General features: G+C 45.3%; 1 protein-coding gene across 3 annotated transcripts in view; it reads right to left on the bottom strand.

Annotated features, from left to right (window-relative positions):
* Positions 1-914: 914 nt before the first annotated feature.
* The window catches only part of CREM (cAMP responsive element modulator), a 443,843-nt gene continuing 418,114 nt past the window's right edge, over positions 915-26,643 (bottom strand). Inside the window, exons 10-11 of one of the 3 annotated variants that reach the window (XR_003941664.1) lie at positions 16,113-16,225; positions 915-1,592 (exon numbers count right to left, since the gene is read on the bottom strand). The gene's annotated coding sequence lies outside the window, so the exon portion shown is untranslated. Of the gene's footprint in view, positions 1,843-16,112; positions 16,226-26,643 lie in introns of all 3 variants that reach the window. The other 2 variants (XR_003941665.1, XR_003941662.1) reach the window with 2 other exon arrangements.

Below are 26,643 nucleotides of genomic sequence, written 5' to 3' on the forward strand. Positions count from 1 at the left end.
ATATTTATCCAATCCTTACACCTCAGTCTCCAATAACATTTCACGAACAGCTGACCATTGCTCCATTAACCTTTCCAGCATCAGATAAGTGGTATCCCATGGTGTCAATATTTTGAATGAGCTAGTATGCAGGTGCACCTACTGCTTCCTGCTTCTTATGCAGTTTATGTACACCTTCACACGCTAGTAGGTATACCCTTTTATTTTTGGCACATCTGGATTAGTACCTTCAGAACTGTGCTGCTGCTTCTTTTGCTCCTCAGTCCTAGGGAGTATCTTACTGTTTGGTGCAGCAAGCATGCAAAGCATCTGCTACAATGAAAGCTACTGTCCTTCACTGCCTTAACCATGTTCATTCCACCGTCTCTTATTTGAAAAAAAAAAAAAAGAAGCCATGAAGCATGATCCTCTGTTTATAGCCTAGCTGTCAGCCTTCCAGCATTTCCCTTATTTCTAAGATATGGGTCCAGGTATGGCTATCATCCATTGCCTGAGTGGTCATTACAGCCCAGCAGTACCCTGCTGCTGGTGTACCCCCAATACCTAGTGTCTACCCCTGCCTCATCTAGCTGCCTCCACTGTACTGTCATGGAGAGATAGGTGCCTGTAGTGTTTCAACTACCCATATGTTGCTGGTGAAATACATGCTACTAACTTTTGACTTTGCCAACACCTCCTGCAGCTGAGCACAGTGGGGATCACCGCTTATTAAAAGTTGTCTTGGAGGGCACTTGGTAATGGGGGACTACAGTACATTCTCCACCCCCTGCAGAGGCTGGTCATCTAGAGTAATTCTTCGACCTCAGGTCAGTGTTATATATTGAGTTTATTCATAGAATTAAACCTGGGGCTGCTATTAACAAGAGGAGACTCCAAAGTTTAATCCAATTCTTTATTTAATATAGTTGCTGGCAAGATAAAACAAATCACTTACAGTTGTGTTGAGCCAGGTTAAGGATTCTGTACATACAGAGTGAGTCCATGTCTGTGATTATCCCCTCTCCCAGAGAGGAAGAACTGTCAGTGACTGGAAATCTGAATACTGAAAGACAGTATTAACAGAAATTGCAGCAGCAACTGCCACAGTTGGAAAAGCACTATGGATTACTACCCTGAGAGGAAAAAAAAAACAAGTCCTCTACATAATGGATCTATGACCTAGGTACAAGCTACTGTATCTCTCAATTCTCCTCAGAAGAGCAATTGGAGGACGGGGAATTCTGCTCCTCCCACCATGCCCAGGGACAGGCAGTAACAACACAGCTCCAAAAGGTATTGAGATCAGAACATAGGTGTTCATAAAGGCTAATCACAGAAGACTGCAGAATGCAGGGACCTGGTCCATATATACAACTTAATAATATACAGACATGCAATCTGTTACACACAGATAACAACACAAGCTGCCCCATATAATAGAGTCAAACACTCCCCACCTGGTATCAGTAGATACAACTATTAATCCTTTACCAATAACTAAACATTTTAGGCATGCAAGTCCATATAAACTGGATTTTTTGTTGCATGACACATTTCTTGTAGTCTCAGCCTCTTTTTTGTCCAGATGACTCCTTCTCTCTGTCTCGCAGGAGCTGAAATGAGAAACAGACAACAGAAAACAAACATAAAAAAAGAGAGAGAAAGAAAAAGTCTCTGAGGCTCTGAAGCGGACAACAGTACACAGAATTTCTGGTTCAGTGATGGCTCTAGTGAAGCAGTACTTTGTCTTCTGCGGGAGTCTGGTTTAAAAATTCTCAGGTGGTGCCAAGTTGTCACTGATGCAAGTCTGCATCTCTGATGGCACTTTGATGGCAGGTGCTTGGATTTCCGTTACTTGAATGACTGAATGAAAACACAATGATAGCGCTAAATGAAGAGGTAGATATAATAGGTATCTCAGAGACCTGGTGCAAGGAGGACTATCAATAGGACAGTGTGATACCAGGATATAAAGTATATTATAAGGTGGATCAAATTGGAGGGGGGGTTGCGCTGTATGTTAAAGAGGGAATTGAGACAAACAACATTAAAATTCTGCATGAAACAGCAACAATCAAATCCTTATGGACAGAAATTCCATGTGTGAAGGGAAAGATTATTATTATTATTAGGATTTATTTACTGCCTTTTTGAAGGAATTCACTCAAGGCGGTGTACAGTAAGAATATAAAGATCAAACATGAGCAGGAGGCAATTAGAGCAGTAAAAATATTCAAACAACAATACAAAGTATGGCTTGGTATACTACTTGCAATGACAACACAATGAGGGGCATAATCAAATGTGAACGCTTATCTCCATGGGCGTCTATGTCCGAAAATGAGTACGTGAAAAGGTGGGACAGCCCATATTTTCGAAAAAAATGGACGTCCATCTTTTTTTTCAATAATACGGTTTGTACGGACCAAATGCCATGGATTTGTTTGTTTCTGAGCTGGGTGTTTGTTTTTTTTAGCGATAATGGAAACTAAAAACGCCCAGCTCAAAAACGTCCTAATCTGAGCCATTTGGTCATGGGAGGGGCGAGGATTCGTAGTACACTGCCCCCCCCCCCCCCCCCCCCCCTGATATGCAAGGACACCAACTGGGCACCCTAGAGGTCAGTGCGGTGGACTTCAGAAAAAGCTCCCACATGCATAGCTCCCTTCCCACAGGTGCTGAGCACCCAACCCCCCTCCCCCAAAACCCACTACCCACAAATGTACAACACTACTATAGCTCTTAGGGGTGAAGGGGGCACCTACATGTGAGTACAGTGGATTTTGGAGCCTCCCATTTACCAGCACAAGTGTTACAGGTAGGGGGTGGATGGGCCTGGGTCCACATACCTGAAGTGCACTGCGGTACCCACTAAAAGTGCTCCAGGGACCTGCATACACGCAGGCCTCTAGGACTTGTTGCTGCTATATAACTTTGGCACACCAGTTGACACCTGAAGACTAATCTCTCCGAAAACGTCCTTTATTGGAATAAGCACATTTACTCATAGTTAACTGCAGATTAGAGGTTGTGCCCCACTGGCAACGACTCTCCCTGGTACTGAGATTAGCAGTAGGTCAGAGCTGGCAGAATGCTGTACAAGGCCCTCTTTCAGCCACATTCAAGGTAAGAACTAGGTTCTGTAACGTGACTAACACATGAAAGGGATCTAAAACTGGCTTACAAAAATGGCCACTACCTCATGGACTACCGGAAAGAAAACAGGGCACACTCTGACCCAGTAAGCAGGGGGAAAAGCACCATGGGAGTACAGCCTACCAACTACCAACATCGTGAGCATTTACCACAACTAGTGGAATCACGGAGCCCAATACCCTACACCCACCACAATGCATTGCTAATGTGTCTCTGCAGTGCGCATAACAAAAAAGGAGTCACACTCACCTGAGAGCCACATCAGAACCAGGGAAAGGCTGTCAGAGGATAGAACACATTCTGCTGTCATGGAGGTGGGTATGGCATTTGAGGCTGGCATAGAGGCTGGAAAAAAAAGTTTATAAAATGGGGGTTTTTTGGTGGAAGGGGGTTACTGACCACTGGGGGAGTCCGGGGAGGTCATCCCTGATTCCCTCCAGTGGTCATCTGGGCAGTTGGGGCAGTTTTTGGGACTTGTTCGTGAAAAAAAAGGGTAAAAAGAAAAAGGGACCCAAAATCGCGCTAAAAACGCCTTTTTTTTCAATTATCAGCTAAAGACGCCCATCTCTCCTCGGCAGATAACCACGCCCCAGTCCCGCCTTCACCACGCCTCCGACACGCCCCCATCAACTTTACCCGTTTCTGCAACGGATTGCAGTTGGAAATGCCCAAAATCGGCTTTCGATTATACCGATTTGGCCACCCACGGGAGAAAGACACCCATCTCCCGATTTGGGTCGAAATATAGGCGTCTTTCATTTTCGATTATGATGCGTAATATGTACTAGAACATTATAATTGGTAGTGAAGGGTAAGGCAAAGTTGTAACATATAGATGAGTAAGAAAGAAGGAAGAATTAGAAAGTAAGGTGATAGATTTGAAGAAAGTTGCACGTGAGATCAGAGAGATGGTTAAATATTATCTCAGCTAGGGTAGGAGTGGATAAACATGTCCCGCTGCAGTATGTGCAGCCCGAGTCAATCCTTCTTGTGTGTGAGTGAGACTAACAAGTTAGTTACTTCTTCCGTTAAAGGCTTGGTTGAAGAGCCAAGCTTTCACTTGCTTCCTGAAGTAGAGGTAGTCTTGTGTTAAGCGGAGCCTTTCAGGCAATGCATTCCAGAGTGTGAGGGCTACTCCGGAGAAGGCTTGCTTGCGGGTATCACATCGTGTAATGTCTTTTGGAGAGGGTGTAGTTAGTGAAAGTCCTTGGGAGGACCTTAGTGTCCTTGGCGGTGTGTGGCGGATCATCCCTATTCTTCAGATACTCAGGGCCATTTCTTTTCAGGGCCTTGAAGATCAGACAGAGTTTTAAATTTAGCCCTGTATTGTACTGGTAGCCAATGAAGTATACATGGGCTATACTACCGGCCACCAGAATGATCAGACAGATGAAGCTATGTTAACAGAAATTAGAAAAGCTAGCAAATTTGGCAACAGTATAATAATGTGTGATGCCAATTACCACCTATAAGAAATACAACTGAGGAAGGTACTACTTCAAGGTAAGAGCCAACCAACATTGCCGAAAAAATAGTGGAGAATAAAGACCTCAGAACACTCAAGAGTTCCAAACATACAGCTACAACTGCAAATAGTGAAAGGGCTCACCTTCAGTCATCGGTCATAAAAAACTCTACTCAAGTCTTTACAGCAGGCAGAGCAATTAAATCTTCCACAAAAAGTAGGATAACACAGTTCCAATCTAGCAAACAGCTTCCCAGCAACAGTATCCAAACAGTAGCAGCAAAGTAAATAATGTCAATGAAACATGAAGCAAACCACTTATCTGAATGCTGAACACTTCACAAAGTCCTGACTGGAGATCCATGTTTCACCTCATAGCATCATCGGGGAAGACTGGCCATACACTTCATCAAAATGGCTGCAGGAGGATCCAGATGCCAATGTGATATATCCTGTGGGAAGCCATTTTTCAATGAAGTCCCATAGTTCCCTATCATGCACTATTTTAGCCAGGTCAATAATTCAAATGTTATTTCATCTGCTCCTATTTTCTTGATCATCAGTCAATTGAATGTTGGCACTGGTTCTCTACAGCAACCAGACGGACCTCCATGAAATCAGAGTGAGCTTCCTGGTGGATGACGCAATCCTCCATTACTGTAGCCGCATACCTTGACATTCTAGATTTTCTTTAATATCATCAACAGAAGCCTGGAGTTTGGAGAGCCACTCATCAAGAACTGCAGTAAGCTGCTTGGTAAGCTCCAAGACCACCTCTGCTTGTAGGGTAACCACCAGGGAATTAGTTTGGGTCACCATCTTAGGGCTTGCGGTCTGCACTCACTCCTTACCAGGCCTTGGGGGTTCTTACTGGCATACCGCACTGCAATTCCACAGAGAGCTTAATGAGCTTCCCTCACGTTGCCTATGCTCTTAAGCAACCAAGCAGTAAAAAAAACCCAAAACATCGGGGGTTGGAAACACAGATAATATTGTAGAGTATTCTGCGTTCAGAGCGGAGCAGTGCTGATGGACATCCGTTCAGCTAGGAAGCATCATGTGACCCCCCCCTCTTCCCAAGCAATTTGTATGTCTCACATTACAACCATTTTACACAAATATATATTATTCAAGGCCTGCCTGCCCCATTATATCAACTGCATTAGGAGCTGCAAATGCACGTAGATTTTTTATCCCTCCATAAAAATTTGTCCAGTGCAGTTTTTAACACTGTTAGTTCCCCCTTTCGTATAAGGGGAGGTAACATTTGTAGCACATTTTTCTACTGAAGTGCACTAGTAATAATCCCATTTCTAGCATACCCAGGAAATAGGGCAAATTCCAGTATTGCTCTTTCAGGTCGTACGCTAATGTTGGCATTAGCATGCGTAACCTGAAAAAATTTGACAGGGGAGCACTTACCACCGCCTATGTAGGAGGCTCTAAGTGCTTCCATTTTATGGATGCACTAACCAGTTTATTGTTTATTTATTTACTACTAGTAAAAAAGGCCCGTTTCTGACACAAATGAAACGGGTGCTAGCAAGGTTTTCCTCGAAGTGTGTATGTTTGAGAGAGTGTATGTGAGAGTGACTGTGTGTGAGAGAGAGAGAGAGTGAATGTGCGAGTGTATGTGTTTGAGAGAGAGAGAGAGAGTGAGTCTGGGTGCGAGTGTGTGTGTGAGAGAGTGTGTGCAAGTGCGTATATGAGACACAGTGTGAGAGAGAGTGTTTCACACAGATACAGTGTGTGCAAGAGAGTGTGCGTGAGACACAGACTCTCTGTGAGACTGACTGTATGAGACCAAGAGAGTGTGTGAGTGACTGTGTGACACATAGAGAGTGAATGTGATACAGTGTGAGACATAGAGTGTGTGAGAGACAGTGTATGAGAGTGAGAGAGAGAAAGACTGACTGTGAGAGAGAGAGAGAGTGTGTGTGTGTGACAGAGATACCCCCCCTCTGGTGTCAGGCCCCCCCTTTCTCTCTGGTGTCTGAGCGTTACTGTGGAGGACGCTGAGCTCTGGCTGTGCTTCAAAGAACTGACCAATCCTATTTAATAGAATGCACCTCTAACGTTCTGAAGCCGAGAAACCTTGTGTGGTTGGTCACTCCTGCTTGTGACAAACCCGGAAGTACGTGATGTCAATTCAGGAGATGGATACAGAGAGCAGGAATGCCTCAGCCATGCAGTCAGCTTCAGAATGTTGGAGGTGCGTTTTATTATATAGGATATCGTCACTTATTGCATAGCAAGCCAGAACGGTTTACACATCAAAAAATGTACAATAACATGCAATGTAATTTAAGCTATGAAATCCATTAATGATAGGACAGCACAAACGAAACATCCATACTAGAGATAATAACAGACAATCATTACATCAGTCATACACAATTATCTAAAGTTGTATTTCTCCTTGTATAGTGTAAACCATATATTTCATACCTGAGCACAATAATCAAAACACACTAGCTGGATAGTGCCTCCATGCCCATTCTCCTTCCCTGGCATGCCCCCTCCAGAAAATAAATAAAATAAATAAATAAATACTGTGTGCTTAGCATACGCATACAAGTTACCACAACGCATTTCAATTTACTTAGCAGTAAATATGTTCACACATGCTAAGCATACATTAGGGCTTAATGCCCTTTAGTAGACATACCCTATAGTCACTTGGGAACTATAATTGTTTAATATAAACAAATCCTCTCTGTTAATGAAACCGTAAACAGCATCTAATTCTGCATTAATGCCTTAGTTTTCATGAGGAGTAGATCAATGTTAGCTTTGGTTTATCCTCAAGTAGTTCATTGAGTTCCCTGCTCATTTTATAGGAAAACCGCCCTCCCAAGTTTTATTCCTGCCAATATTAAGGGGTTATAGCTTCTGACTTGGAGTAATTTAACTTTAATTTGGATGGTTTCCCAAACTCCATAAACTTATGCAGCATCTGTCACAACAATTGCACTGAATTAATCAAAATCAAAAAGATATCATTTATTTATTGCATTTATATCCCACATTTTCCCACCTCTTTGTAGGCTCAATGTGGCTTACAATACATCATGAATAGTGGGAATACATGAGCAAGTATACATTTAGTAATCGCAGAAGTGTTTTGGGTACATGATAATGAAATAACATGGTAGTATCATAACAAGTAAACATATTAAAAGATATTTAAGAGAAATATAAGAATTATAGGAAAGTGTACATTTAGTAATACCAAAAGGTTTTGGGTGACATGATAATGAGAAAAAGGATGATAGTAGTTTGACAAATATTGTAGGGGCCTTTCTGGATAATTGTATAGGATTCATGTTTGTTGGTCATTGTTGTATGCCCTGCCAAAGAGATGGGTCTTCAGTAGATTTTGGAAGTTAACTTGTTCGTACGTCGTTTTTAGGTTTCGTGGCAACGCATTCCAGAATTGTGTGCTCAGGTAGGAGAAGGTAGACGCATGTGGCGCCACCAGCAACTGTCTTCATACAAGAGCCACAGTGCCAAATGCCCATAAATGCTAGATACTTTACCTCCCTGTTACCCACCGCTACTCCTTTCACACCCTGTTTCCTTCTTAAATGTTGTAATAAAGAATTTAAAAAGGAGTAGCAGTGACAGGGGGCAATCCTGTCTCACTCCCCTTCTCAAAGTAAAATCCAAGGAGACTATCCCATTAATAATGACTACTGCTTAGGGCTCACTGTATAAAGCCCTTATAGTGGCTAGAAAGTACCCACTAATCCCGTACTTCTGCAGTACTTGAAATAAGAACTTCCAATTAACTTGATCAATAGTTCTTTTGGCATCACAACTAATGGTGAGTGTTGTTGTGTTGCACACTTTACAGATTTCATAACTAGTAATATTTCTCGCAAATTATGGACCACATATCTGCCCTTGACAAAACCCACATAGTTCTCTTTTATTAAGTTTGGAATCACCTCCACCAACCTAACAGCTAAGAGTTTTGATGACAAGTTCAGATGATCTACATTCAAAAGGGAAATGGGCCTTGCCTGTATGATTCTATAAGCATCATATCCTTTCCTGGTTTGGGTAGAATTATAACCAATGTCCTGTTTACTCCCCTGGGAGCTTCCTTTCTCCCTTGACCCTAACCCCACCATCTACTATTTGGGAAAAATAACCCTTTAATGAGCCACATAATTGTACATGCAACAATTTTAAAAAATGTATCTCCCCAAAAAATCTATCAGGTCAGAGAAAGTGATGTCACAGTGCCGAATGGCTGCTTAGCTCCTTAGCTCCTTCACTTACTCCACTAAAATAGCAGCTATCCAGCTTCATCCATTGCCTCAATTCATCCAACCATGTTGCTGTGACTTCTAAGAATTGGTGAGACATGAGTAAGTCACATTCATTGCTATTTGCTTTTATGTGGAGGGTAAACTGCAACACGCACATTCTGTCGCTACAGCCTGGGGTGTGTTTCAGCAGGTTCAGGTCCATTTGGGTGGAGCTGCTCAATGGGGTTTCCATTTTCTTCCATGCTTCTTATGAACTTTTATGTGTGCTGACGTAAAGGTTTTAACTTATAATGTCAAAGGCTTAAATTATCCACAGAAAAAACAGACTGTTTAAGGAATTGCTCCATCAAAATCGAAATCGTTGGGCTTTTCCTTTTGCAGTTTGCTTTTATATGGAGGGTAAACTGCAACGCGCAGGTACTGTTGCTACTGCCTGGAAAATCTTACATGGTGCGGGACTCATGACTAGTATGCTCCCACCAAGTACTGTTGCACCTATAACCCGGGCGAAGCTCCAGACTTGGCAGCAGATACCTAGCAAGGTTAAAATATCTTCTAATATTGCTTCAGTGTGACTTTTTCATGCAAGATTAGTAATGTGATTTATTTTACTGTTTCTCTTTAACACGTTGTTGTTATCAAGATCCTACTGGTCAAGATGGATGATTCATAAATGGATGAATTGGGTTCTAAATATGTGTTTCAAGGCAGGGGTAGTTATAAATGATTTAGTGTGCTTGGAGTGTGTGTGAGTGGGGGGGGGGGGGGTGAAGGGAGGGTTTGGTATTGTGGGTTAGGACCTCCATATCCCATTCAGGGACCTGTTTTTTTTGTGTGAGGTATCTGTTTGGTGTGTGTTGGGTGAGGGTAGGGTTAAGGGGTTGGATATTGAGAAGGGGTTACAGGTTGGGAAGTGGGTTAGAAATTGAGTGTGTTTCAGCGGGTTCCAGTCCATTTGGGTGGAGTTGCTCAATGGGGTTTCCATTTTCTTCTATGCTGCTTATAAACTTTTATGTGTGCTGACTTGAAGATTTTAACTTAAAATGTCAAAGGTTTAAATTCTCCACAGAAAAGATGAAGCCTGTTTAAGGAATTGCCCCATCAAAATCCTCATGTTGTATTTTTACAGGAAATGCATCTCCAGAGATCTCACGAAAAATATCTGTCTCATCCTCAATATCCCCTTGTTTTTTGTGCTTCGGCAGTGGACGCATCAAAGAAAAGAGGAGTGGTTATCTTAATTCATCACCAGGTCCAGATACAGGTGTTAAAGGTGAAACCCAGAAGGTAATTTTTCTTATTCATCTTTTGCTAGACAATTTTGAAGTCACCTTGGCCTTTTCATATGCACCTAATTTCATATGCACCTAACGATTATCAGCTAACTTTCGTTCGATGAATTTGCACAGTTCTACAAGCTTTTCTTCAAGGCAAATTGATTTTAGCTGGTGACTTTAATGCTATATTACATCTGCATATTGATCACTCTGGTTGTGTCTGGGGTGGATGTTCCTTTGTCTCATTGTTTTGGAGCTTTGATTGAAGATCTTGGTCTTTTTTGATATGTGGCGTCTTATACATCCAGTAGTCAGAGACTATAGTTTTTTTTTTCTCATACACATGGGTCATACTCTCATTTGGATTACATCTTTCTTGATAAAGCCTTCTTGGAGGGTGTAGGTTTGTCAGGTATTGGTGCAATTACTATTTCTGATCATGCTCCAGTATGGGCAATTATTCCCTCCTTACGAGAGGAGGATCATGACCAGCGATGGACCCTGAATACTCTTTTGTTGTGTGATGTGTAGATTATAGCTGGCTATCGTGCTACTTGAAGGATTATTAAGAGATACATTTGCATTTGGGACCTTATCTTGGCATTGTCTGGGATGCTTTGAAGGTGGTCACCAGGAGGTATTTTATTCAAAAAGCTAGTCGTCAGGCTTGAGAGGCTGGTGCTGAGATAGCTCACTGTCTTTCTCAGATTTGTTCTTTGGAATCCCATCACAAAATAACCTGGGAAATGTCTACTTTATGGGAACTACAGGCTGCCAGATTGCAGTTAGACAATATTTACTCTGATCAACTTCAATTTTTGACCCTTAGGCAGAAACAATATCATTATAAATGGACTAATAAACCAGGCCGTACTTTAGTGCACAATTTGCACAGATCCAGGGCTGATTGTTCTCTCTTGAAGTTGAGAGGTGCTTCTAATTCCTTTTTGTTGAAGTCTTCTCAGATTTGTGACAGGTTTCACCAGTACTATCAGAACTTGTACACTCATGACTCATCTATTCACCCTGATGCCATAGATGCATACCTGAATGCTCAGAATTTACCTACTTTAACAGATGCACAACGAGCTGGGCTGGATGCCCCAATTACAGCACAGGAGGTTCAGGCAGCTCTTAAGGACCTGTCTTTAGGTAAATCGCCTGGCCTTGATGGGCTACCCAATGAATTCTATAAGCTTTTTGCAGGTGAACTGCCTTCTTTGATAGCAGAGATTCTTAATGGTGTGCGTACTGGTGAGGATTTGCCTCCCTCCATGCTGGAGACTTGGGATCACAGTATTCTCTAAACCTGGAAAATATAAATTGTAATGTGACTTGTATTGCCCAGTCTCAGTAGTTAATTCTGATGTGAAGATCTTGGCAAAAGTATTGGCGATTCAACTCTCAAAGGTTCTTCCTCTTCTGGTTCATCCCTCCCTATCAGATACTATCTAAGTAGACCCCCAACAAGCAATACTGGTATATGTAGGCATCTCTGAATGACAAAGGCCAGACCCCAATGGGTGGTGGAAAGGACAGGGATGAGGCACAGGAGGTTAGAAGTCTAGGTCCTCACAACCAGGGTTGCATCCACCCCCACATACTGGCAAAATGTGCCATGGACCCTATCTCTGAGTCTTATATTTGGAAAAATGAAATTCTAAAGAGCCAAACCCCTACGAGAAAAACTGCACTGGCTTCCAATCAAACAGCGCATCATGTTCAAAATCTGCACCCTGGTTCATAAAATCATTTACGGAGAAGCCCCAGGACACATGACAGACCTCATAGACCTACCAACCAGAAACACATCAAGATCAACACGAACATACCTAAATCTCCATTACCCAAGCTGCAAAGGACTAAAATACAAATCAACCTATGCATCCAGCTTCTCCTATATAAGCACACAACTATGGAACGCATTACCAAATGCCGTGAAAACAACAGATAACCACCTGAAATTCCGGAAATTACTAAAAACTAACTTGTTCAAAAAGGCATACCCAAACGATCCAACTTAAATGCCTTAACCCAGAAACACAACAAAACCAAAGCTCATACTGGACATAATGGACATTACATAATGTCACGTTTTCCAAAAGCAGGAACTAGGTTTGTGAGCCCTTGGGCCACTGCTGAGGAGCTGCAGTGGCAGGCAAAACCACCCCACACAGGGATAAGGCAGAACTCTGACAGGGCCAGCTAGACTTCACCTGCACTTGACCACCGTTCCTCAGGAGTTGAGCCCCTGAGTGCAGGTGGCCGGCAGGACTTACCGGATAGGGCCAGAACTGGATACCAGCAGAATACACACAAGGACTAGAACACACAGGGAGGCTGGGCAGAATACTAGACTAGGACTCTCAGACAGACAAGGGACAGAACTGAAAGCTGCAAGCAGCCACTAAAACAGGGGTAAAACACTGATAGATAAGAAACAGAACTGAAAGCTGCAAGGCAGCCACTGAACCAGAAACACAGACAACCTAGAACTAGACAAAGACATACAACCAAGAAACAAGACTGGGAAATAAGCAATACAGTACAAGTGTCCCGTCCGTGGCCGTGACAACCCTCAGACTTACCCTGTTTCTGGGAGTCAGTGTCTGTGCTGGCTTCTGCTTGTCTCTGTGTCTGTGTCTGTCTTAGGTTCTCTCTGGCTCTGTGTGCTGATTGCCTTTCTGAACCTCACCTGTGTGGGCTTTGCCTCTTCCAAGATGGCTGCCGCCTCCTCCTCTTTGCCAGTATCCAAGATGGCTCCCGCTGTTCCTTCCTATGGGCTGACTGCTCTGAGTGTCAAGCCTCTGTTTGGTCACAAGGTGATTGCTGCAGCTGTGGCTCTGGTGTTGATGGGCTTTATTAGTCACTTGGAGACTACAGTCCTGGCCTTTGCATCTCATCTAAAGGTCCTGGTGTATAGAGTGCTCTGTACACAGTTTCAGTGTTTGCTCTGTGTGAGTTTCTATGTTTGTTTATACTAGCTAGCTTAGGCACCGTCTGGCTTGTAGCCTGTGTATAGCTTTGCTAGTTCTCTGTGTTTGTGTAGACTAGCTAGCTTAGGCACCGTGTGGCTTGTAGCCTGTGCATAGCTCTGCTAGTTCTCTGTGTTTGTTTCCAGTGCATGACTAGCTAGCTTAGGCACCGTGGGGCTTGTAGCCTGTGCATAGCTCTGCTAGTTCTCTGTGTTTGTTTCCAGTGCATGACTAGCTAGCTTAGGCACCGTGTGGCTTGTAGCCTGTGCATAGCTCTGCTAGTTCTCTGTGTTTGTTTCCAGTGCATGACTAGTCAGCTTAGGCACCGTGTGGCTTGTAGCCTGTGCATAGCTCTGCTAGTTCTCTGCGTTTGTTCCTAGTGTTAGACTAGCCGCCCTTGCTAGCCACTATCCCAAGACTGTGTTTGTTCCTAGTGTTAGACTAGCCGCCCTTGCTAGCCACTATCCCAAGACTGTGTTTGTTCCTAGTGTTAGACTAGCCGCCCTTGCTAGCCACTATCCCAAGACTGTGTTTGTTCCTAGTGTTAGACTAGCCGCCCTTTCTAGCCACTATCCCAAGACTGTGTTTGTTCCTAGTGTTAGACTAGCCGCCCTTGCTAGCCACTATCCCAAGACTGTGTTTGTTCCTAGTGTTAGACTAGCCGCCCTTGCTAGCCACTATCCCAAGACTGTGTTTGTTCCTAGTGTTAGACTAGCCGCCCTTGCTAGCCACTATCCCAAGACTGTGTTTGTTCCTAGTGTTAAACTAGCCGCCCTTGCTAGCCACTATCCCAAGACTGTGTTTGTTCTTAGTGTTAGACTAGCCGCCCTTGCTAGCCACTATCCCAAGACTGTGATTATTCCTAGTGTAGACTAGTCAGCTTAGGCACCGTCTGGCTTGTAGCCTGTGCATAGCGCTGCTAGGTCTCTGTGTTTGTTTCCAGTGATAGACTAGCCAGCTTAGGCACCGTGTGGCTTGTAGCCTGTGCATAGCTCTGCTAGTTCTCTGTGTTGGTTCCTAGTGACAGACTAGCCAGCTTAGGCACCGTCTAGCTTGTAGCCTGTGTAAAGCTTTGCTAGTGTTCTGGGTTTGTGTCCAGGGACTTGTTAGCGTGGGCACAGCTTAGTGGTAGCTGGTGTATAGCCTTCCAAGTCTCCTGAGTTTGCTCTGTGTATGTTCTTGTGTATGACTGGTTTGCCTGGGTATAGCGTTCCTATTAGCCTGGGTACAGTTTACTAGTCATTATGTGAATCCTGCCGACTGCCAGAACCCGGACAGACCCTGCTTGTCTGCCTTGCCTTCGCCTAGGTGCCAGGGGGCACCCCTGGACCTTCATTCCTGCTGTTCCTGTAAGTCCTACCGGCTGCCAGAACCTGAGGGCTCAACCCGAGGGGGAAGGCAGTCAAGTGTAGGTGAAGCCTAGGTCCAGGGTGTTCCAGTTCCGCGGGTTCCGCTCCAGTGTGTTCCAGTCCAGCGGGTTTCACTCCTGTATGTTTCAGTCCAGTGGGGCCACTCCAGTGTGTCCAGTCCAGTGGGCCCCACTCCAGTGCGCACCCGTCCGGTGCGTTCCAGTTCCGAGTGTTCCGGTGTAGAACTCCAGTCCGGAGTTCCGGTCCAGTCTTATCTCCTCTCTACCTGGAAGATGATTTTGCCTAAAGGACTCACAAACCCCGCGCTTCCGGGGAAGAAGCCTGAAGGTATGCCAAGGTCCTCGAGAGCGCGGCAAGCGCGAGAGACGCGACAACAAGAAGCTACACAAGACTAACTAGGATCAGGCAAGAATACAGACTATAAACTGGACTAGGCAGAAGTGCAGCAAGCACCAACAAACCAGGGCCTTAGGCGATGCAAAGGCAAAGCAGAGAGTTTCCACATGGCTAATAAGCCCAGCAGCAGCTGAGATTCAAGCTGCAGCAATCACCAAGCAGCTACGGGTGCTGTGCAGGCTCAAACAAGCCAAGCAAGTCTGGCAGGCCGGAAGATCCAGACTGGACTAGGCTGAAGTCTGGAACGGGAAACAGCACACAGACAATCCAATGCAGCCAGCACACAGAGACAGACAGAACTAACTCAGGAAGAACAGACAGGAGCCAGCTCAGAAGCTGCCCGCCAGAAATAAGTTGGGTTTGAGAGGGGTCACGGCCACAGACGTGACACATAACTCTTCTTCTTACAATTCCCCAATGTATTTGTCACACATGAACTTTACTTTACCACTACCACACTTTGTATTTGTTATAACCGGTATTGGTGATCGCCTCTAGGGTACCATGTAAGCCACATTGAGCCTGCAAATAGGTGGGAAAATGTGGGATACAAATGTAATAAATAAATAAATAAATTAGAGTTGCTTCCTTCTACAGACCAGATGGATGTGGATGTAGATGAGGAAGAGGCACATTGGATAGACCACGTGAGTCTGTCATCAAATGCTATGTTATTATGTAACATCCCTTTCTTCAGAGTGAGCTCCATTTACCACTACCCTTTATCACCTTTCATTCAACCATTTCTGAACCCAGTCAGTTACTTTAAGGCCCATACTAAGGGCACTCAGTTCATTTATCTAATCTATTCAGAGCTATGTCAAAGGATTTGCTAAAATCTAAGTATATCACATCTAGCACTCTCCCTTGATCCAACTCTCTGGTCACCCAGCCAAAGAAACTAACCAGATTTGTTCGACCAGGCCTGCCTCTAGTCAAACCTTGCTGTCTCAGGTCCTTCAATCCATTAGATTCCAGAAACCTCACTATTCTCAGTTTTAGAAGCACTTTCCACAGATGTCAAACTAACTGGCCTCAACCTCTTCCTTACTTCCACTTTTGTGGAGAGGGACCACATCCACCGTTATCTAATCCTCCAGGACCATTCCTGACTCTAGAGAAACATTGAAAAGGTCAGACAGTGGAGACACCTGACGCTCTCTAAGTTCCGTCAGTACCCACGGATGTATGTAATATGGCCCCATCACTTTGTTTACCTTTAGCTTAGCTAGCTCCTCATGAATACAGTCCTCTGAAAGTTGTTCAAGGTCTACTATACTTCCATTCCTATTTGTGTTTGTAGTCTGCAGTCCTAGTCCTGGCCAGTCATCTGTGACGATAAAACAGAAATATTTGTTAAGCAATTTCACCTTATCCTCGTCAGCTTCTACATATTTCTCCCCTTCACTCTTGAGTCTTACAATGTATTGTCCCCCCATATTACCGTATTGGAGATTTTTAATTTCATTTGCATCTTTGTTTGATGACTACTTTACCAGTTTCTCTTAACTTTTCCAGATGTTTTGCCCATCTTTTTCTTTCTGCGATACCTAGTAGTGTTCCATCTTCTGCAGCACTTGTAGCCACAAACTGCAAACTGAGCTGCCTGCTCAGATGTCACAAGGGATGGTGCTTTGGCTGCATATGGGGTACGTGATGAGGTCTGCTGGAGGGCTTGGACTTTCTCACTGTCTGATATGAGTACCACCTTTTGATCATCATGATCCTCTTTCTGAGGTGAAACAGCAGGATGATCAGGGCTGGATGGCTGGGATGGAGAGGTGGAGGGAGCTGGGATGGAGAGGTGGGGGGAGAGGTTGGAGGGTCCTCAGCTGCCACTGCCTCTTCTTCCTCCTTAGGCTCTTCCCCTTCCTCCAGTTCCATAGTTACTATAATATACATTGCTTCTAGTCTGCAAATACCTGAACAGTTCGATGCGGATTACAAAAAGAAGAAAACTGGACAAGCACAGACAAATTGTTATAACTTAACAAAAATCAGTCAAGTACTTCTCAAATAACCAACCCTTTAAGGTTTTATGAAATGCTAAATAATTCCAAAGGTAAAGAATTCCATAGTACTGCAGAATTAAATATAGACCTATATTTAAGATGTCTAAAAGATGGAAAATGTAACAGCATCAAATTACAAATATTGTATAAGGAGTTAAAGTGACGTACACTGGCCCAGTCACCAAGATAAAAAGGTGCTAAACCATTTAAGATCTTATAAATAATGGTACAGAGCTTAAACTGGGCACTGGCTTCTACCGTGAGCCAATGTAATTTCCTCAAAAGTCTGATAGTTGACTCAAATCTAGAGATGAAAAATATCAGTCCATCTGCTGTATGTATTCTGCAACAACTGAATTCTACTGACTAAAGTTCTAAAACAACCTACATATACAATGTTGCAGTAGTCTACTTGAGACAGAAACAAAGCCTGAACCAGCAACCCCCCAAAAATTTACATATTGCCCTTAACTTCTGCATGACTTTCTGTATTAACTGTTTTAACATGACAGGAAAAGGAGGAGTGGCCTAGTGGTTAGGGTGGTGGACTTTGGTCCTGGGGAACTGGGTTCGATTCCCACTGCAGGCACAGGCAGCTCCTTGTGACTCTGGGCAAGTCACTTAACCCTCCATTGCCCCATGTAAGCCACATTGAGCCTGCCATGAGTGGAAAGTGTGGGGTACAAATGTAACAACAAAAAAAAACAAAAAAAAAAAACTTCAACTCCCAAAATTCTCGAGGATTTCTCGAAAACAAAAGAGTCAGCACCAATCAGAAAACTTTGTGGAAAATCAGGTCTTAAAGATCCTAACCATAAGAATTTTGCTAGCCAATCGACCTGCCTGCCTGATCCAGCTCTGCTCTCTTCTGCTCCAAACCACTCCAGACTGTTCCAGTCCTGCTACGGTACCGAACTGCTAGCCAATCGACCTGCCTGCCCGCTACCCAATCACCTGTTCCTGCCTGCCCCAGTCCATCTCCCTACCAGCTCATCACTCTCCTGTCCATCTTCCTACCAGCTCATCACTCTCCTGCCCAACTGCTCACCTGCCTGCCTGTCTCCCAGTCCATCTTCCCGCCAGTTCATCACTCTCCTCCCCGACTGCTCACCTCAACCTGCCTGTCTCCCAGTCCAGCTACCTGCCCGAAACACCTCAGTTATCACTTTTGGCCCCCACTCACATTCTATTCATTGCCCTATCCCTCCCTAATCTTTTCCCCACACGAACTCACTGCCCAGCCCTGTCCTCTCCCGTCCCACTCACCATTGCAATACCCTACCTACCCCTGTCCCCCACCACCTCACCATCCCTACTGACCTCCTCCTCCTCCACTTCCTAGCTCTCAACCTTCAACACTTCCTTCCCGCCATGAACCCTTCCCCATTCCTCTTATGCGCACCCCGTCTTCGTCGCCCTACCTCCCCCATCCTTCTCTGCTCTCTCTTACTCCTTCTCCTGCTATTCGCGGGAGACATCAATCCCAACCCAGGCCCCCCACACCTGTCCTCGCCTCATCTATGCAAACGTTCCCACAATATCTCCAATCTCATCTCCATTCCCCTCCTCTCCCCTTCCTCCCTCCCCTTCTCGTGTGCCCTGTGGAACGCCCACTCAGTCTGCAACAAACTTCCCTTCACCCACGATCTCTTCATCTCCCATTCCCTTCATCTGCTCGCCCTAACTGAAACCTGGCTCACCCCTGACGACTCTGCCTCAATTGCTGCCCTATGCCACGGAGGCTCTCTCTTCTCCCATTCGCCCCGCCCAGCTGGGCGCGGTGGCGGTGTCAGGATACTACTTTCGCCCTCCTGCAGTTTTCAACCTCTCCACCTACCTCAGTCTCACTACTTCTCATCCTTTGAAGTTCACTCCATCCGTCTATTCCACCCATTGCCACTAAGAATTGCAGTCATTTACCGCCCCCCTGATAAGTCCCTCCCTTCCTTCCTTCCCGACTTCGATTCCTGGCTCTCCGTTTTTCTTGAGCCCTCATCCCCATCCCTCATTCTTGGTGACTTCAACATACACACTGATAACCCATCCAACTGATACGCTTCTCAATTCCTCACTCTAACCTCCTCCTTCAACCTCCAGGTGAGCTCCACCACCACTACTCACAAATCTGGTCACTGTCTTGATCTCGTCCTCTCTTCTACCTGCTCACCCTCCAATTTCTGTACATCAGTTCTTCCTATCTCTGACCATCACCTGATCACATTCACACTTCATCAACCTCCCCTTCAGTCCCGCCCAACACTAACCACCACTTCCAGGAATCTCCTGGCTGTCGACCCCCCCCCTTATCCTCTATTATCTCTGATCGCCTCCCTTCCATCATGTCCTCAGAGTCTGTCGACAAGGCTGTCTCCACTTACAATGCCACTCTCTCCTCTGCTCTTGACACCCTTGCACCATCTGTCTCTCGCCCCACAAGGCGTACTAATCCCCAGCCCTGGCTGACCCCTGGCACCCGATACCTTCGCTCCTGCACCCGATCGACTGAACGCCTATGGAGGAAATCTCGCATCCATACTGATTTCATTCACTACAAATTCATGTTATCCTCCTTCCAGTCCTCCCTATTCCTCGCCAAACAGGACTATTACACCCAATTGACCAATTCCCTCAGCTCTAACCCTCGTCGTCTCTTCGCCACCCTCAATTCCCTCCTCAAAGTGCCCTCCGCTCCCACCCCCCCTCACTCTCTCCTCAATCACTGGCTGACTACTTCCGCGACAAGGTCCAGAAGATCAACCTTGAATTCACCACCAAACCCTCCCCTCCTCTTCATCCCATTACCCACTCCCTCAACCAACCAACCCAGGCCTCCTTCTCCTCTTTTCCTGATATCACCGAAGAGGAAACCGCCCATCTCCTCTCCTCCTCGAAATGCACCACCTGTTCCTCAGACCCCATCCCCACCAACTTACTTAACACCATCTCTCCTACTATCACCCCCCCTATCTGTCATATCCTTAACCTCTCTCTTTCCACTGCAACTGTCCCGGACACCTTCAAGCGTGCCGTAGTCACACCCCTCCTCAAAAAGCCATCACTTGACCCTACCTGTCCCTCCAACTACCGCCCCATTTCCCTCCTACCTTTCCTCTCCAAGATACTTGAACGCGCCGTCCACAGCCGTTGCCTCGATTTTCTCTCCTCTCATGCCATTCTCGATCCGCTTCAATCCGGCTTTCGCCCCCTGCACTCGACAGAAATGGCACTATCTAAAGTCTGCAATGACCTACTCCTTGCCAAATCCAAAGGTCACTACTCCATCCTCATCCTCCTCGACCTATCCGCCGCCTTTGACACTGTCAATCATAACTTACTTCTTGACACTCTGTCCTCCTTTGGATTCCAGGGCTCTGTCCTCTCCTGGTTCTCCTCTTATCTCTCCCATCGTACCTTCAGAGTACACTTTCAGGGTTCGTCCTCCTCTCCTATCCCACTCTCTGTCGGAGTCCCCCAGGGATCTGTCCTTGGACCCCTCCTTTTCTCAATCTACACCTCTTCCCTGGGCTCCCTGATTTCATCTCATGGCTTCCACAACCATCTCTATGCTGACGACACCTAGCTTTATCTCTCCACACCAGACATCACTGTGGAAACCCAGGCCAAAGTATCGGCCTGCTTATCCGACATTGCTGCATGGATGTCCAATCACCACCTGAAACTGAACATGGCCAAGACCGAACTTCTTGTCTTCCCACCCAAAACCCACCTCTCCTCTCCCTCCATCTCTATTTTCAGTTGATAACACCCTCATCGTCCCCGTCTCATCTGCCCGCAACCTCGGTTGTCATCTTCTACTCCTCCCTCTCCTTCTCTGCGCATATCCAGCAGATAGCCAAGACCTGTCGCTTCTCCTCTATAACATTAGCAAAATTCGCCCCTTCCTCTCTGAGCACACCACCCGAACTCTCATCCACTCTCTCATTACCTCTCGCCTGACTACTGCAACCTACCTCCTCACTGGCCTCACCACTTAGCCATCTATCCCCCCTTCAGTCCATTCAGAACTCGGCTGCACGTCTTATCTTCCGCCTGGACCGATATACTCATATCACCCCTCTCCTCAATTCACTTCACTGGCTTCCGATCAGGTACCGCATACAGTTCAAGCTTCTCCTACTAACCTACAAATGCACTTGATCCGCAGCCCCTCCTTACCTCTCTACCCTCATCTCCCCTTACGTTCCTACCCGTAACCTCCGCTCTCTAGACAAATCCCTCCTTTCAGTACCCTTCTCCACCACCGCCAACTCCAGGCTCCGCCCTTTCTGCCTCGCCTCACCTCAAGCGTGGAACAAACTCCCTGAGCACATACGCCAAGCCCCCTCCCTGCCCATCTTCAAATCACTGCTCAAAGCCCACCAATGTCGCCTTTGGCACCTAACCACCACACCTATACTCAGAAATCTAGACTACACCAACTTGACATTTTGTCCTTTAGATTGTAAGCTCACCTGAGCAGGGACCGTCCTTCCTTGTTAAATTGTACAGCGCTGCGTAACCCTAGTAGCGCTCTAGAAATGTTAAGTAGTAGTAGTAGTAAGAATTTAATCTTCTCTCGATTACCCTTCTTGTTGGCAACTTTGCAAGTCTTTTATGACTTCCAAAAAAGTCGCATCTAAATGGTACAAAATACTACAGTTAGCTAAATTCAAAGAACCTACTAATACCATGCAATCATGGGAATGCGATCTAAATGCCCAACTAGATGAAAAAACTTGGGAAAAATTTTGGTTTAAAATTACTCATACCACCAAATCAGCATCCATTTCACAATCTATGTTCTACTTAGCACACAGAGCCCTATGGACTCCTGCTAAACTCGCCAAATTGAACACAATAAAACCAAAAAACAGTGCGAATAAATGCTGGACCTGTGAAAAAGATGTTGGAAATCTTAAACATATCATCTATTCTTGCCCATATATTCAAGAATATTGGAATTCTGTATGGGACACAATATCTTCCACCTTGAATATTCATGATGTTTTATCATATAATATAGTTATATGTGGATCACTAATGTTACAATCATCAATAGACAAATATCAAGCACAATTACTGGATTTAATGTTACATCAAGCCCTTAGAACACTTTTCTTTTGTTGGAAAGATCTTGACAAAGTAACTTATTTATCATGGTGGAATTCTGTGTGTATTTTAGCTAAATATGAATATGCTGTGGCTGAAAAACATAACTCACTTGTAAAGTACAACAAAATATGGTCTCCTTTACTAAACTCACTATGTAATAACCTTTGTCAGAATTGAAATTATGTATTACTCTTGTGACTTATGATTATGATCTGTTATCGAAATAATCCCGGACTTGCCCTCTAACTTGAACTGTATGCTGATGCTTGTTACTGTTAACTTGTTAAGCTGGGCTAATTGCTTTATTTTAGCCATTGTTATCATTATAAAACACAATAAAAATATTGGAACTAATCTTCTCCCGATTTAATTTTAAATGATTACTGATAATCCAATGTTTGATCAATGAACAAAATTAGATAGACTATCCAAGTGGAAGACCAATCATTGCAACAGGTAACAATACAAGTGATGTCATCTTCATACAGTAAAATGTATCTGACCAGAGGTTAAAGACATTAAATAAAGAAGGAGACAATGCCGACCCCTGAGGGACCCCGCAACCCGGTTTCCAGCTCATAGATAGACAGTTATGCCTCTTTACCATATAGCTTTGCATAGACAAGGAACCCTTAAACCAAGATAATACTGGTCCCCCCATACTCAGATTACTCAGTCTAGATAGCAGAAGATCATGGTCAACTAAATCGAACGCCGATGAGAGGTCAAACTGAATAAAAATAGCATTCTGACCTCTGCTCAGTAGATTTGCCATGTTCAATCAAAGCCCCTAACACAGTTTCATTTTATGGTTGAGGAGCCAAACTTAGGCCCTTACCTCCTGGCATTCTGGCAGCTTGCTGTTGGGCTGTGGAAATGAGCATGAAAGGCAGCTGGTAGAATCAAGTTCCCAGTGTGAAATGCAATGAGAATGTTATTCTTCTCTATCTATTTTTTCGTTGCTGTTCAGGTGGCATCTGGCCAGCATGGGGGTGTATACTTTTCAGGTACAGGATACTTAGTGTTTCTTGTGTTTTGAGTACTCACTAAACAGAAATCCCCAGGCACTCCAGATTGAGATGATGCTGGAGAAGCCTAAAATAGGGATTGTATCTACAATGCAATCAGCTACTATGGAGCCTACTTGCTGTGTGTTTCAGAGATGGAGATGGGTTTTCTTATTTTAATCCTTTATTATAATTTTGAGAAACAAATCAAACACACTAACACTTGTTTCAGGAAATACAGAGAAAACAAAAATCAAACTAGGTCTAAAGGAATTGATTCCCAATTCCTGTAAGGGAGATGGGTTTTCAACTGTATTTTCTTTGCTAGAGACACAGATGGTTGGAAAATGAGGGCTTAGCATGGAATGGGGTTGACCTCTGGGACCATGGCTCTCTCAGCATATTGCCAAACATAACCTTTGTGAAGACAGTAGTTCATTGGGGCCAAGCAGAACATAGGATATGTGACCAAAACATCAGCAGTGTGTTTCTTGTAATGCAGAGGGAAACTGTGCTGAAGGAATCCTAGAGGGGGGGGGGGGGGGGGGGGGTCTGGGGCGAAGGGTACCAGCTTTGCATGTGTGCTTTCAGCTGCCATAATCTGGTTGTGGTTTTCAGTGTAGCAGGTCACTGGTCAGTGTACCTGTTACAGTTAGTGCTAGAGCAAGTCAGCTGTAGTGACATCAGTCATATGTGGATTTTCTCATTGTATCAATGTATATAAGTGCGGATATTGACCTACTTCCTCTGCCATTTGGGCAGGGGCGTAGCTACGGGTGGGCCAGGCCCGTCCAGTCTTGGTTCAGGCCCACCCAGAAGCGCTACATCCAAACCAATTCCCTCCACCCTCGCCATGTCCGGCGCCTCTCTCTCCCCTCCCCACAGTCCAGCACCGCTACCTACGTGTCTCCTTACACACCCGCCATCCTTGCCGCGGAACTTGCTCTCTATGATCGCCGCCCAGCAGGACTTCAAACAGCGCGTCAACGCTGTGTCAGAGCCTTCCTCTTCTGACGCATCTCACGCAACTTCCTGTTTACGCAGGCTGGGGTGGGACGCGGCAGAGAGGAAGGCTCTGACCAAGCGCTGACGCGCTGTTTGAAGTTCCTGCTGGGCGGCGATCATAGAGAGAGAGAAGTTCCATGGCAAGGATGGCGGTGGGTAAGGAAAACACGGAGATAGTGCCCTGGCGGTGCCGGAAACTTGTGGGAGGGGAGAGAGAGGCGCTGGACATGGGGTTGGAGGGGAGGGAAGGGGCCCTGGACATGTATGCTGGTGGGTGGGAGGTTGGAGAGAAGGGAGAGATGTGCTGGGCATGTAAGGAGATGCTGGAGGGAAGGGATAGAGTTGCTGGATATGTAGGGGAGAGAAGGGATAGAGGTGCTGGATATGTTGGTGGGAGGGAAGGGAGAGAGGTGCTGGATATGTAGGAGGGAGAGAAGGGAGAGATGTGCTGGGTGAGGGTGTGGGAGGGAAGGGAGAGAGCTGCTGGATTTGTTGGGGAGGGCAGGTGGGAAGGGGGAGAGGTGCTGGGCATGCAAGGGAGGCTGCAGCAAAGGGAGAGAGGTGCTAAATATGCAGGGGAGGACTGGAGGGAAGAGGGAGAGATGTGGACCTGCAAGGGGGGCGAGAACGAAGGGAGAGATGTACTGGACCTATGAGAGGGGGAAGGGTTAGTGTTAGAGAAAAGGGAGAAGGATGTTGGATCAAGGAGATAAAGGAATGAGGGGGGGGGGGGGGTCAAATGCTGAACCCACAGTGGAGAATGAACCAGATGCATAAGAGGGAGGGAAGAGAGAAGGAAAGTTGCTGGTTAGAGAGGAAAGGTGTGTGGGAGGGAGAAAGGGGACATAGAGAGGTACAAAGAAACAGAAGGGATGAGCATTGGATGGGAGCATGGGGACAGGGACACAGATGAGATGCTGTATTGGGATGACATACGGGCACATAGGGGCAATGCCTGACATGGGGGTGGGGAGGGAGATATGGGAATAGAGATACAATGGACATGGGGGGTATGAGAATAGAGATATAATGGACACAGAGGGGAGTACCAGACGAGGGAGAATAGGAACACAGATGGGAGATGCTGGGCATGGGGTACATGGGTTGCACAAGGAATGATGATGGATGCGGAGATATGAACACGGGAGATTCTGTATAAATGGACACAGAGATGGGAGATGGATGGTGGACATGGAGACAGAAGAAATGTCAAATGGACAGGAAAGACACAGGGAAGCAGAAAACCAGAGACAGGGACCAATATGATATGAAAATAAAATGACCAGACAACAAAAAGGTACAAAAATTATTTTTATTTCTATTTTGTGATTAGATTATGTCAGAGTTGGCATATGTCAGACATGGCTGGGGCCCAGGGAAGAAATCTAGGAGAGGACCCCAAAGCCCATTACCAGGCTGCACCTTCTTCAGCTTCTGGCAGGCTTGGGGCTCTCTCTGGCCAGAAAGCCAAGCACAATTGCCCTATTTGCACCCCCCCCCCCCCCCCCCCAAAAAAAAAAAAAAAAAATCATCCCTGGCATGTGATACCTTTAAATTTTGCATAGGAGGAAATACCTTTCTTTTTTGTTTCTCTAGTGTTGTACTACATGCAAGGTCTGGTTTCTTGGGGTTTCAGTTTAATTTATATTTATAGAGTTTGTGGTCACTTATTCTGTATTTGGGCTCTTGTGTCTGTGTGCGTGGCCCCCGAGGTATTCTGTCACCATGAAGTTTCTATGTAGCATTCTGTAGTAATTTGGCTTGTTCAGTTTTCTTGATAGATGTATCAATATTTTAGAGCTGCTTTTCATAGGTAGAGGATCCTTGTTTTGGAAGTTAGTGCTGGCATGGTAGATTTGCTCTAGATTCTGAGTGACTTTTTGTTTGTATATTTTTTAAAATTACTTTACAACATGTCTATTATTGAGATTACCAGAATTTCTTTGTATGGTGAGTTTTATGGGAAATGTCCTTGCTGTGCTCTGCATCCATTATTGATGGAAGGCCAGGAGGTGCTTTGGATGCAGAATATGTTTGGCATTCAGTGTTTAGCTTTCAATACCATATGTGTGTTGGAGGACCTTGGCTGAATGGGGGCTGAAGAAGAGTGCAGTTCCTTGTACTTCCTTTAGCTCTCAATTAATTGGCCACTGAAGCCTGCACTGCTACCCTCATTGAAGTAATGGGGAGTGAGGTAGAGGTGCAGCATGGGGTGGGGTAGGGGTAAAGCATGGGTGTATTAGGTGGCTGGGTTTTTTTTCTCTTTCAAAAAGTTGGCAACTCTAGTGCCCACCCATCCAACTTGTTGGCCCACCCAAAAATTGCCTTCTGGCTACGCCACTGCATTTGGGTACTGACCCCCTAGAGCTGCTCTAGTTTCTGATAGTGCAATTACTTGGTCCTCTTTTTCGTGTCCTCAATGTGTGTGGAAAAGGAGAGATGAGGAGATGCTGAGTCATACTTGCCCACAGAGGTTCCTTTCTGTGAATTAGCAGAAAATGCTTCCCACCGTATCATGTGCATAGGCTCAGTCTCCTACTGCTGTCTTTTGGGGTTTCTTGGTGCCTATGCAGCATAGAGATGGCTCTGTAGCCTGGGCATGGTTTATTGAC

Source organism: Microcaecilia unicolor, chromosome 1 (genome assembly GCF_901765095.1).
Source record: "Microcaecilia unicolor chromosome 1, aMicUni1.1, whole genome shotgun sequence".
NCBI lineage: Eukaryota > Metazoa > Chordata > Amphibia > Gymnophiona > Siphonopidae > Microcaecilia > Microcaecilia unicolor.